We start from the raw sequence: 14765 nt of genomic DNA on the forward strand, positions 1-14765 counted from the left end.
CTCCTCCCTCCAACTGCCTCCCCAAATAACACTGTGGAACTGAAGATCTGATTTGTGTAAATCCCATTGTATATGTAAGGGTGACAGCTTTCAAACCCCTTGTGAATGGAAGGCGCTTCTCTATATTTCCTGCATTTGATACCGAGACCTGTTACTGAAATCCCTGCTCCTTTCAGCCTTTACCCAGGACTAGTTTATACAGAATTAGCTCTGAACTTTTCATGATCGCTGGCTATTTGCAGAAACTGTTACACAAGTGAGCAAGGGAAGAAAGGGTGGAAATCAGCAATTTCACGGGAAAAATATAAAGATGCTTGCACATGCAAAAGTTAATCAGAAAATCTGCTGGTATCTGACAAATCCACAGGTACACTATGGATATCTTGCACTGTTGGGAATGGCAGCAGGAAGATCTGGAGGCGGGGGGGGGGGGGAGAGGATAAGTTCAACTTTTATTAAGTGCCCAGTTCTGTAAGGACAGGTATTAATCTGAACACATTGTAAGTTTGTGTAGTGATGCTTTTGCTAAAGGTTGCTGAACACCTAAGATTATTTATTTTTGTCTGAAACCTTTAAAGCCCAGGACTTCTAATGAAACTGCTTAAGACAGAGTTCCCACCTGACCACCTGGTCAATTCCATGACTCCATCACTTTCCTGAACACAATAGATTGGAAGGTTCTCCAGTGAATGCCCAATTGGTTGTAATTGATTGTGTGAAACACAGTTCTCAATTTGGGAGCAATTCCCACTGATCTTTGCCCTGGATTACAACTCTTTTGCCATTTGACAAGTTAACAAGTAGTGCTACATGTTAACCACACTGACACAAGCTATTTATACATATGTGGCCAATTACTAGTGATACTTCTTCCTCCCCGACCCCCACAACCATTGTGAAACATTTTACATGAACTAACTGCTGATTTAATTGCTCTTGCAAATGATGCAGATATCTAGTACGGACATATGGTCTTAAGAATAAGAATTTTTATAACATGAAGAGGCCATCTGGACAAATATGCCAGCCATTTAATGGCTTTGTATAATTCCTTATTGTATACTTTGCCACCATTTATCTTTGATCTCTTCTTCTTGGGAGACGCATAGCTTAATTTCTCCTTCTGTTGTCCATAATATTATAAATATTACAAAAATGTATGTTTTGTTTATATATGCTAATAGCTTTAAAAAAATTCTACTTTATGAGGGAGATACTCATTACCTATGTGACCCAACTTCTGCTGGTGACAAATTAATTAATACATTTTGAATGGCATCTCAGCCAGATAACCAAATATGGCATAAAATAAATGAATAAATAGATTCTGCAATTTTTTACACAGTGGTTGTGATACAATGGGGTTGACTGAATCAAGCCAAAGCCACAGATTGCAACTTTGTGAACCAGCACACAGACTTGTGATGGGTACAATATCAGTTTGTGATTATGGTGAGCAACTCAAATGGTTTGTTCACCATCTCGGCAATGACTGTGCCCAGTGTGTAGGACAATCAGGACAGAGATTTTAGATTAGTGCAAATTTATCGTATGAATAAAGTCCAAAGATTGTCATAATAATTTATCTTTTGGCTTTTCTCATAATGCAGACTAATCATGTATCTTGGAAAGCTTAACATCTCATATATTTCTCTGTGCATATTTTACTGTTTTCAATATCTAAACTAATAGGAAAAACTATAGAGAGACTGGAGAATTTTATGGAACAGGAAAAGTGATAAAATAGGTTACCTACTCCCTGATCCTGAAAATATTTATTTGGAAATAAATCTACTGAATTCATGGGATTTATTCCCTGGTACACAAGTTGAGCCTAACAATACAATCCCATGTTTGCTTATGAAGAAGTAAATCTCACTATGTTGAAGATGGTTTACTTTATTATATTAACTGGGCAGAGCAATTGTGTGTGTGTGATTTTTCTATTTTCTTCCTTTGTTCGGATTTTTAAATAAATGCATTTTCCACCTCATTGGGGTCAATGAGAGTGAAAACAAGGTAACCTCGAGGCTAGTGTATCCCCCCACCCCCAGCAGGTGTTTGTCGGAGGAACTGAAGGGTTTCAGATCTAGTAGGTCACATTCCACAATGAACATAACCTTCTGCCACCAAAGAACTCACACTGGTAGGCAATTGTATCAATCCTTTCTGTACTGCCTGGGAAAGGACTTCTGGTGACAGACCTCTCACTGTGCTCATGGAGCTGGAAACCCACACCATGTTATGGGCCCTGAGACACCCTCCCAGCAACCACAGAATTTCAGCCTTAATCTCTCCCTCTCTTTCCCCTCAAATTTCATTTTTTCTTTCTTTACTTGTTTACCCTCTTATTTCTACGGCTGACACATTTAAATATAAGTTAAGGGGTGAGGAATCTCATGTTCAGGGATGGGGAACTGAATGTGGCCCCCAGGTCACTCTTTTTGGCCCTTAAGGCATTCACTAAGCCTCTTTCCCTGCTACATTGCTTTTGCCTGGCTGGAATGTGTCCTTGAACTGTGATAATGACCCTTAGTTGCCTGGATAGGTGTGTGTGTGTGTGTGTGTGTGTGTGTGTGTGTGTGGTTGGAGGCTTACTGTGCAACTCAAACTCAAGATCGGCCATGATGAGAGGGATTGGTTTCCGCAGACCTTGGGCTTTCCCAGTTGAGCCAGGATTCAGCTGAGAATTAGGTCAGCGTAAGACCTCACCTGCTTGAGCCAGCGATATGCCAGCTTAAGTCCTTCGCTAACTTGAGTGCTACAGGAGCATTTCACATGCCAATATATTTGTAGATCCCACTTGTATGTTCATAGTGGTTGAACCTAAGAAGCAATTATTTCTCTGAAGCAGTTGGGGACAGTTTCTTATTTGAAGAGTTCATTCAAATACTTGAGGCTTTCTACACAAGTGTGATTCACAAGTCCTTGAAAAATAGGCAATGTTTGACAGATGAACAGGCAGATTTCATAGGACAGTGTTTATAGTACACAAAATACAAGGGGAAGGAGCTGTGTTTGTGATAAAAAAACTGAACTGCATCACTTGAAGCTGATTACTCTTCCTTGGTGAATATGATGCTAAACATCAATACAGAACAAAAAAATCTATGTGTTGTTTTATAAATTGCTCTTTGAGACTGTACTCCACATTTCACTCTAAGAGTTTTGTTGATGCAAGCAGCCTGTGTGCAGGATTGTAACCTTCAACTTAAGTCAATCACTTCTTCTTGAGTTATACTCGATCCTATCAACGTTTCTTTTACAGAACAATCCCCTAAGATAACCACAGATTAGGACTTACAATTTCCACAAAACACTGCCATTTGCAAATGGCACTGGAATTTTCTAATTATTACCAAAAGGTTTGTTTTGAACAAAACTACTGAAGTTTCTTTCTGAATAGGGAAAAAAAATCACCTGGCTTGATTTAGTACAATTTTCTGAATAATGGACTCTTAAGTAAAGGTAAAGGGACCCCTGACCATTAGGTCCAGTCATGGCTGACTCTGGGGTTGCGGCGCTCATCTCGCTTTATTGGCCTAGGGAGCCGGTGTACAGCTTCCGGGTCATGTGGCCAGCATGACAAAGCCGCTTCTGGCAAACCAGAGCAGCACACGGAAACGCCATTTACCTTCCCGCCAGAGCGGTACCTATTTATCTACTTGCACTTTGACGTGCTTTCGAACTGCTAGGTTGGCAGGAGCAGGGACCAAGCAATGGGAGCTCACCCCGTCGCAGGGATTCGAACTGCCAGCCTTTTGATCGGCAAGTCCTAGGCTCTGTGGTTTAACCCACAGCGCCACCCGCATCCCTAGGACTCTTAAGTACAGTGATCTAAATAGATATGATATTAAAGAAAAAAAATGAGTGGAGATTGAAGGACCACATAATTTTTTTGTGGTTATAAATAGTAAAACAAAACAAAACGAAAACTAAACCCATAAAATTAAGGTCACCATTTGAATTCATTTCCCCCTTAAAATAATATTATGTATTTTTATGATTATGATTATTAATTAAATTTATATACCGCCCTATGCCTGGAGATTATATTGGCATACTTGGCTTCTCTGCTATGCTAAAACAACCTATCGAATACCTCACAACCTATAAGCTACAAGGAAGCAGGTACTTCGAGTGCAAACCTTTCGAAGGATTAGGCAGAAATTAAGCAGCATACTAGGGAGAAGGGAATCTTAATTATATTTAACCATTATTCCAAAGCATTGTAACATGGTGGACTTTTCGTTCTGAAACATGATATTTGAGAGCAGTTGTTATCTCAACGTTGTAAATTATGGAATCATGCAGAGTATTGAATGTTTGTCCCTCATGTTAAGCATCTTTTGGAAATCTGCTTGCTATGGCCTGTTAGGGGGGATGCTTTTAAATGGAACATAGAAAGCATCTAGCTCAGTATTGTCTGCACTGACTGGCAACAGCTCTCCAGGGTTTCCAGCAGGGTATCTCCCAGGTCTACCTGGAGATGCTGGGGATTGAACCTAGGACCTTCTGCATGCAAAGCAAGTGCTCTACAACTCTACAACATCCCTTCTTTACTGCACTTGGCAGTAAATATTGATTTGATGTACTGCAGATTGGCACACAATGCAATTACAACCCATTTATACTTTCAATTCATTTATTTGTGCACTGCCTGGGTCTAGAAGAAGAAGAAAAAGAAGAAAAAGAAAAAGAAATGTTACATTTGTATTCAATTCCAGTCTTCTTCCGATAATTTTGCACATGGATTTTCTCTACCAGCTTAACAATTTAGTTACATTTCCGCCCACCCCTGACTGTAAGTTTTATGACTGAATAGAGATATGAATCCAAATATACTGTATGAACCCAAGTCCAGCACACTGCATTTTGCCTCGTGCTCTTATTTTCGAAATGTGTCATTTGTATAAAAGTGAAAATAGGCATTTAAATCTTTAATTACTTTAGCCTACTTATTTTGTTGAACACCTTTCCATATGCCATATTTCAACTGACTTTGATCCATGATTTCATGAAGAAGGGGATAGGAAAAAACTTGATTACAGGTGTTACAGGTAAAGAGCCGAGAACTATAATAGGGTTGTGATACAGGAGAAACCTGTCAAATGTATAACCTAGTTGTTTTATTAAACATGTTTTGTTGTGCTACGTAGGGAAAAAAAAGATTTTAATAACAGATCAGTCTTCTTTTCAAATAGGTCAATGTTCTGCTGCATTTAACTCTTTGTGTAATTTGAAGCATTAGCTTTACCTGAATTACAACTTTCACCAGGGAGAGAGTTGATATTACAAGTCAGAGTTTTGGCATGCTGAAATGCAGGCCTTTCTGACAGTGTGTTACATCTGAGGAACCTTATGAAAACCTTTAATGTTCAAAAGTACTATGCTCTCAATATTTCTCAACCCTGTCTTGCCCCAGTGGCAGCATCTTAGACTATTTCTACGTAGACTGGGTTGACAGGAGCAAGATCTTTTTCGACTAAGTGACAGTCAACCTGCTAAAAACCGGGGGGGGGGGGGTAGGAGAGAAACTCTGAGAAAACCCTGAGGTTTCTTTTTTTTTAATGGACAGGTCTCAAGCTTTCTATTCTGATAAAAAGCCTGAGGGGGGGGGGGAATTGAAACTAGGAAAAGAAGTGTCAGATGGAGATAAATAAGACCACTGATCTGGAGGCCCTCCAGTCTGTCAGGGCTAAGGTTGACATCTTCCTAAACTAATCCACTATGTCCCCTAGTTGGCAGTTCTACACTACTAACTTTGTAAATAGTTAGAATGTGACCAATATTTCTGTGGTGTCCCTTAGGAATTGTCAGATCTCTCTGGATGACTTGAATGCTTCACCCATTCCGCCTTGGGCGGAATCCTTTAGGGAGTGTAATGGTGACCCATGCCCCCCTTGTGGCGGTGATACCAGGGTTCCCCGTTAAAAGGATCTTGAGAGGAGGCATTGGCCATACGCTGAGAGGTTGTCATTGCTCTCCCCTCCAATGGCGGTGAAACAGGGGGTGGGCTCTCTGCTTGAACATATGTTCTCCAGAGCCAGCCCTATCCCTGAAGTCTCCCAGATCCCTGGCTGGGGACTGGGAAGGATAAACACCCAGTGCCTGAGTCAAGGTCTCCCTACATCTGAAACTTAATAAAGTTGTGGCCAATTTTAATCCCATAGCATGTTGTCTTGAGTCATTATTCCGCTCGGGGTTGAGGGGACTCCACCTGTCCACGCAATAGCCCCCACGTGACTAAGGAATTATCATGAAGGCGCCAGACAAACCTCCCTGTGGAGAGCATTCTACAAACAGGGAGCCACTGCAGAAAAGGCCTGTTCTTGTGTTGCCACCCTCTGGACTTCATGTGGAAGAGGCACAAAAAGAAGGGCCTCAGATGATGAACACAGAGTCTGTGTTGGTTTATATGGGGTGAGGTGGTCCTTGAGGTATTGTGCTCCTGGGCCATTTATAGGTCAAAACCAGTACTTTGAATGGGCTCAGAAGCTTATTGGCAGTCAGTGCAGTCAGGCCAGGATCAGTGTAATATGTTTAGGTATGTCTTGTTTTCCGTTAAAGGGGTATTTAAAGTTTGTGTGTGTGTGTGTGTGTGTGTGTGTGTGAAATATGAATGCTTGTTTGAATTCAACACAACATGTACAGGAAAAGCTGGCCTTTCTATACATTCACTAGACCAGACATTGAGGCAAATTGATACAAAAGAGCTGCTCCAACGGGGATTTTGTTGTTGTTTTTTTTGTAAAAGTTCAGTCTCCATGTGACATCAGGGAATATGCAGACTATCCAATCATCTATTTGATACATTTCTCACTAAGTACATGTATTCTACAGTTGGACCTTCATTAGGCAATGTCTCTGAAACTGATGTTGCCTAGCATGACTTAGAGGGCACACTTATTGACCAAGAAATGTACACAATTTCCTGCGTACCATCCCATTCTATGCAATGTCCAGTGCAAAGTGACCATTTCCCTGCACATTCTCTAATCATCACATATGAGAACACATATGAGTTCTCTGTAGAACTGTGTCCTCAGACAATTTATCTGAAGCCCTGTCTGAATCTGGCAGCAAATGACTATCATTACAGAATACCATTGGAGGTGTGACAGCACCCTAGGCAAACTACCAAGTGCATGCAAAGGTCAGCTAACAGATGAAAAGAGAGTACAAAAATTAAATGAAAAAAGGAAAATGCCAGGGTTATGCTGACGTTTTCATTAAGAAAATCACTGAATTCATGTAACAAGGCTGACATTTACTTATACAGTAGTAGAAATCATGGCTCTGTATGTACTCTTTGCTTTTCTGTTTGGTCAGCAGATTGTACTAGAAATGGCTCAATATCACCACCAGCAAAAAGGGAAAGAAAATGTAGAAGCAAAAGGTACCCAATTAACTCTTTAGTTCTCCCCTTGCAATCAAGGTAGTGCTGATGTTATCTGTTTATGATAACATATGGCTCTTCAACCATTTCTCAGGGACTGCCCATCTTTGGTGATGCAGTCAATGCTCTGTCCTGGTCCATCTTCTTGGATCAGCCCCAAACCAATGTATGCTTTTTACTTTCATTTATTACCATGCTTGATCCATCTCACATACAGGACAACCACATTGTTATGATACAGCTTTCTTTAAACTGACCTGCAATGTGTTCAGTTGCTCCTATAACTTATCTCCTTCCAATGTGGGCAACTACCTCTCATAGGGCACAGCACAGGGGCATACTTTTTCACCTCGTTCTGAAACATTTTTCCTCCTAGAATGCTGCTAGAATGCAATGGGACTGGTTGTTGTCCATCCTCATCCATGTGAATTCAAGGTGTTGGCGGGAAGGTCCAACTGAGGGACTTTACAGGAAGGTCCAACTCAGGGACTCGTGGGGATTTCAGGAAACACAGGCATCCAGGAAAGCTGCAGAGTTCATACCAGTAAAGAAATATATGCAGAGTGAAAGAAAAGACACTTGTAAATATCCTTTGGCCAACTTGAAAGTAAGGTAAGCACCATAGACCCCCTGGACCTGATGGATAGATGGGTGGGTGGGTTGTAAATGAGCCTGTGTGAGAGGCAAGGAAGGGAAGAACACCAAGGCTGGGAGAAGAAAGGGAAGCTCCCAGGTGAGAGTTGGGAGAGTCCATCTCTTTATGTGTGAGATCTACCTGTTTTTATTTTTGTTTAGGTTAGTTCTTTTTTATTGTATTGCATTATGCATTGTATTGCAATAAGCCAAATATCCAGGTTTTTTTTAAAAAAAATCCCCTTTAATAATTTCCAAGTGTCTCCTCAGCCCCCATAAATTGATGGAGAACTAATAGTTGGGATCAAACCTCTCCATTCTTAAGGAAATCAGCCCTGAGTGCTCACTGGAAGGACAGATCCTGAAGCTGAGGCTCCAATACTTTGGCCACCTCACGAGAAGAGAAAACTCCCTGATGTTGGGAAAGATTGAGGGCACAAGGAGAAGGGGACGACAGAGGACGAGATGGTTGGATAGTGTTCTCGAAGCTACCAGCATGAGTTTGACCAAACTGTGGGGGGCAGTAGAAGACAGGAGTGCCTGGCGTGCTCTGGTCCCTGGGGTCATGAAGAGTCGGACATGACTAAACGACTAAACAACAACAACAACAATCCTGAATAAATAGAAGGGTATAAATATAACAAACAAATGTACAGATCTGGTTTCCCAGTCTCAAAGGGTGTGTTGTAAAACTGGAAAAAGGTATAGGAAAATATAAAGAAAGAGGCTTTGACTTTTTCTGTATGAAGAAAGGCCAAAGCATTGGGGCCTTTAATTAATTTTAAATGATGACTAAAAGGAAGGAGGCAGGCTAGGCTTTTCTAAAATTAAGAATGGTGTGCAGCATTGGATCAAGATTCCTCCCCTCCCTTATAATTTCTGGATTGTTGAATGAAGTTGATTAGAAGTAGATTTAGGACAAATGATAGTACTTATTAGGGATGGGAGATGCACTAAAAAGCACGAGAATGGGTTATTTTTCAGGAAATTGTGGTTTTAAAATTCAAAATGCATACGACAGGATATGATTGAGTATCAACTGAAATGGAATAGGACCACCTGCTCGGTCATATCTATTAACCATTGCTATCTAAAGGGAGCCTTCATGTGCAAAGCTACAAAGATGGGAGAAGTCTACTCCTGTCATGCCCTGTTTCTGAGCTTCTGGAAGCATCCAGGTGGCTACTCTTAGCAAAAGGATGCTTGATTTGTTAGCAGGTGGACTCTTCTTATGTTCTTATGGAACAGCATATTACGTGATATCATTGAATTTTATGTTTCCAGTTCCCTACCTCACATAATTGGCTGTCATAATGGGTATGGGGAAAGATACATCACACTGATGTCATCTCATGCATTGTCATGCTATATAACAAGGAGAAAGAGAGAGGGAGAGAGAAAGCAGCCCTGTGTTTCTTGTGATATCTAGTTCAGCTCTAATTGACTAGTAGCTCTGGTAATCATTTTTATCCTTTTCTTACTGAATGAAACAGCTTGCTTGTGCTGCCTGGGTTTATTTAACTAAATATGTTCTATGGTCATATCTGAAATGTGCCTCTTGCACTACCTCTTTTCTTGTAGCGCCATGTATGATATAATCTGGATTATATTTAATTTGTCAGAGGCGATACAATAACCAAGCATGGCACATTTGATTTGAAAAATCATTCTTATGTCCCTGTCCTGTCTACACTGGAAATGGTGTTGAAGGATTCCAGGTTTTGAAACAAATTACGAGGCATAATGCTTCAAATAGCACAAAAACCAGAGAAAGGATGGGGAACAGAGTTGCCAGCTTTAGCTTTTTGTTGTTGTTGTAAGTAAAGAATGGAAGGAAACAGGTAGCAGAATTCTGTCTGGGCTAAAAGTAGGTTTTCAAAGATTTACAGGAACAGCACATTGTAAGTACACAACAACATTCTTGAATAGATCAATATACAAGTTCAGCCTACATCATTCACAAACACTTGGAATGTAGAACTATATGTGACCTGGTTATTTTCAAGGACAATAGTTGGAAGACCCTGAAAATTCAAAGATACATCTATTGACCCAATCCCAACAAGAACGGGGAAATCCTACTTAGTTTCTTTATGTAGCTCTCTTATGTCCCAAAGTTAGGTTTGGAGGCCATCTTAACTGAAATTGAATGACTTTATTAAAGGTCATATATGCAATCTAGAAATGAGGATATTGTCATCAAAAAGATAGGAATAGGAAGAATCTCTGTATCTTTCCTCTTTTTAATGCAAGTGAAAAATGCTTTCCAAATAATAATTAATTTTGTACGAAATTGTAAAGCTCAGTATTCAGCTCCATTTGTACCTAGCAGATAAGTTTTCTTAAGCAGATCAAAGAGATGGGCTTCTGTCTGAAATGAAGTTATTTGCAGACACTGAATGCCATACACTCTCTGATTCCTTTCAGTTCTCTTTGAGATAGTTCCCTGTGGTACATATCTAACAGCTAAATTTCATTACCATTCTGTGCGGTCCTCATGGTGCTGAAAGTAAAATATTGGATTGACAGGCACTCGTTGTGGAGCAGGGTTTATTGATGATGGAAAGACTGATTCAATCTCTAATTCTGAAGAACGACCTGCCACCCGGAGTGATAGTATACAGATGGGTGCAATCTAAACTCTCTTTCCGCCTCAAGTTGCATTTGGCTGTAGATTAACAATGTGATTCCATATAATGAAGATGTTTGTTTGGTGCAGTGGCAATTTTCCATTACTGACATGCAATGTCAACAGTTCCGACATAGCTGTAAGGACAGGGTATAAATGTGCTACATCTGGCTGGGACCCGTGCCAGGTTATTAACAACCCCATTAAAATTACCTGCAGTGAACTGTTTTGGAAGACGGGAATGCAAAACACTGTTTCCCCTATGACTGCCCACTCTGCTATAATAATCTGACGATATTTAGTTATTATAATATTGCTGTCAGAGTTTGTCCTTATTTTCACTATCAGGAGATGTTCTACACATTCTGTTTGATATAAAGCTTAACACTGCTACTTCTGCTCATTTTTCTTTACTAAGGCTAACACCTTTAATAGAATGCATGTATTAGCATTGAATGCATAGGTACTGGGAAATGCACCCCAAAGGCTTTTTATCAGTTGTACCCTTAGCAGCCTGATCCTTCCTTTCAAACTATGATAGCAGCATGGGTAATTATAATTGCATAGGCATGCTAATCTTCAGGTGGCCTCACCTACAAAGATCTGGCAACCCTACCACTTCTGCAGTTGCAGAATGGACTAAGGAGAAAATCAGGGCAGAACCATTTGCACTGAATCTCCAGAGCCCTTGCAAAATTTCTGTGCTGTGCTGGCTCTTGTGTCAGCAATGGAGCTCACTCTCACAGAATTTGCCAGTGGACACCAACCTGGATGGTTTCCAAAGAGAATTAAGCGCATTTATGGAGGACCAGGTTATCTATGGCTATTAGTCACAATGGCTATATTCTACCTCTAATGATGGAAGCAGGTTTGCCTCTGAATACCAGTTGCAAGGAATCAGAAGTGGGGAGACTGCTGTTGCTGCTTGTGAGCTCCCCATGGACATTGGTTTGGCTATTGCGATAATAGGTTGCTGGATAGGAGTGATCTTTTGGTTTCATCCAGCAGGCCTCTTCTTATGCACTTATATTCTCCTTATGGCTACTTTTTCTGAACACCTCCTTGCTCTGCCCTGTGCTCCCCTTGGAGGTCATAATATACTCCTAGTACTGGTCTATGGCGCCTTCTCTTTTGTTGTATTTCAAATCTGTATGTACTCAGGTTCTTTCATATGAGCCTATTCACCCATTGAAGCTATCAGTGGAATTCTGGTCTGTGTTAAGAAGGTTCTAGGCTTTGGATCTTTCAACCCAAGAAGTTTTGTTCCCGACTCATGAATGCCTACATTCTGAGAGACACAGTTGTACCCCACTTCATTTGCATTTTACTAGGGCTGAGCTGATCTTTCTCAGAAAAGAATTTCCATTTCATGGAGCCAGACCAGGAGGATATCACAGACAATGGTATTGAAGACTGCATCCTTAATTAGATCAATCCCCTTTAGGAGTTAGAGTTCAACAACATCTGGAGGACCATGGCTTCCCCATCCCTTCTCCTAGGGGTGGCTTTAGAATGCCCTTAACTTTTCTTATGTGTTTGAGGAACCTATACCCAGAAAAGACCCAGACACATTGCTAAGTTTTGTTTGCCAACATCTTCATATAACATGGTCCACTAGATATTGTAGGAACAAACTGCAATTTATGCCAGGGCTCTCAGTGCTGTTATTTTAGCTTTTGAAAATACAGTTATCCAGATAATGTAAGTAGACATCAATAAGAGTTTTGTGCTAAGTCCAAATACAGAATAGATGTATTTCTAAATTGTCCCGAAAGTTTGTTTACATTGTGTAATCTGCAGGTTCAGTGTGCAATCAGTACTCCACAGGTAAGAAATGAGAAATTTTGAGGGCTATTGAACACAGGAATTCTCACAGTGGATAAGCAGAGTTTGTTAGCACAGGATATTTTCTAACTTTTGGACTCTGCAAAAAGTTCACAGTGTTCAAATATAAGATGCATCTTCCTGTTATGCTAGTGAGTTGGTATTTTGGCTGAACTGCAAAAGCATGCCTTGTCACATGACCCACGAGTTTTCTTTTATATTACCCTTGTGCTTCTTAATTTATTTTATGTGTTCATCATTTTATTGAAAGCGGATACTCTGAGTATGTTCTATTTCCAGTGTTGTTGCATGCAAACTTCCATTTTTAAAAATTGTAGAGGAAAATTAACACATGGATGGCTTTAAGAAACATAATAATTTAGATGTGACCAGAAGTAATTCAAGGTTGAAGACTGATTATTCACATGCACAAGATCTCAGTAGCCCACCCACCCCCAGTAACTCAGAGAAGCCTGGGAAGATTTGTGGTAGTGACAGAGGCAGCATAGCAGACCTTGCAGCTCCACTGCCAACAATGTGGCAGGCCTTGCGCCTGCAGCAGCGAAAGATAGTGGCAGAAGCAGGACATCCAGATTTCGAACAGAACCTGTAGTGGCTTCTGTAAATCCAGGATCTTCCACTCAAATTGGGACAGTTGGGTGATCTGTTAATGGATCATGCTTAATGACATCACCAGGAGCCATCCCCAGGTCTTAGGTTTGTACTCTGAAATCTGAGTGTCTGGGATGCTCCTGACCTGGCCACTCAATCTGTAATACTATGTTAAACTATTCACTGAACTTTTATTGACACAGCCTGTGATGGAAAAGTTTGTTTGCTGGGCAGGTTGGGTGTGTGTTTTTCCTGCCAGCAAATGGTTGACTGGCAACAGCATCTGATGGGCCAGAGTTCTGGGGGAGGGATATGATTGGTTTGGAGAGGTTAGACAGGTTTCAGGTTGGGAGAGAGGGTGAATGGATTCTGAGCGGGGTGGGGGTGGGGATACACACTGAGGAGACTATCCATAGGGAGAGGACAGAGCCTCATAGCTGGGATAGGTAGACTAGGCTGAGGGTCTGGGGAAGGTATCCAGATGGGAGTGTGGTGGGAGGGCTGAGTCTGAACCAGGAGAGACAGATCCTGCTGGAATTCAGGTTCCCTGGGTGTCAGTCTAGTCAGGAGGGGAGAATTCTTCTAGGTACTGAAGACTCCCAACCCAGTAAAAAAGGGAGAGGGGATCCTGGATCTGTAATACCATTTATAATACCTCAGGTGTGGGATTGTTAAGAGAGGGGGTAACTGAGGAAAAATGTCCCTCGCTCATGAACCAAAGTATTAAGCTGTGATGGAAGCGGTATAGTGTTGAAAGTATTATATTCTCTAAGTGACAGACATTGATTTGAACATTTTACCATCACTTCTGGAAACCTGAATATTTATCTACCTGATGTTTAGTAACTGAAGTTTAAGAAGAGTTTTACCTATAGTATTGTGTTTATGTCCGAGACATCTTATAGTTAAAGTAAATAAGTTAAATTCTACCTGAAAGAACTAGTTTCCTGACCCACTTTGTGTCATAAACTTCCTATGTTTAATAAAAAAAAAGTGTTTGTTTGATCAACTCCTGCCTGAGACTCCAAATTATTAAATTGTCCCTCCCACAAGACCGGCACTAGATAATCTGGGGTAAATTATAGAAATTCATGTAATTGGTGTACCGTGAGGTGGTCACATTCTATTTAATTGAGGGCTGGCCCAACAGTGACAGGGTGAGAAAGTCCTCTCACGCCATCGCACAGCCAATGAGAGTAGACAGTATTTGGCTATATGGACCAGTGGAATGGCTCTGTAAGAGAACACCTATTTATTTGGAACCACTGCGTTGCAACCAGATTGAGAGGTATACATAGTCTGACAGATGGTTGCCTGAAATGAATGATTAAACCATATACTAAATGCTCTATAAATAATAAAATGAGGGTTAAGAAGCATTTCCCCCCACAACACAACTTTTTTACATCACTTTGTGATACAGGTCCTTGTGAAACTGAGTGATGGGATGAATAATAATAAAAGTTGTTTTCATGCATGCTAAATTCATGCTGACCTCCCTCCCCTAATCTCAAAATATACACAGCACATCAACAATCCAATTTAATGTAGATTTTCACTGTGGAAAGTCTTCATCTTAGAAAAATAATCATTTGAATCCCTCATGAGGTGAATTAAGGAAAAGATGTGCTCAAGATTTACTTTCCTACATATTACAAAAAATAATAA

The sequence above is a fragment of the Podarcis muralis genome, chromosome 9 (assembly GCF_964188315.1).
Source record: "Podarcis muralis chromosome 9, rPodMur119.hap1.1, whole genome shotgun sequence".
Classification (NCBI taxonomy): Eukaryota; Metazoa; Chordata; class Lepidosauria; order Squamata; family Lacertidae; genus Podarcis; species Podarcis muralis.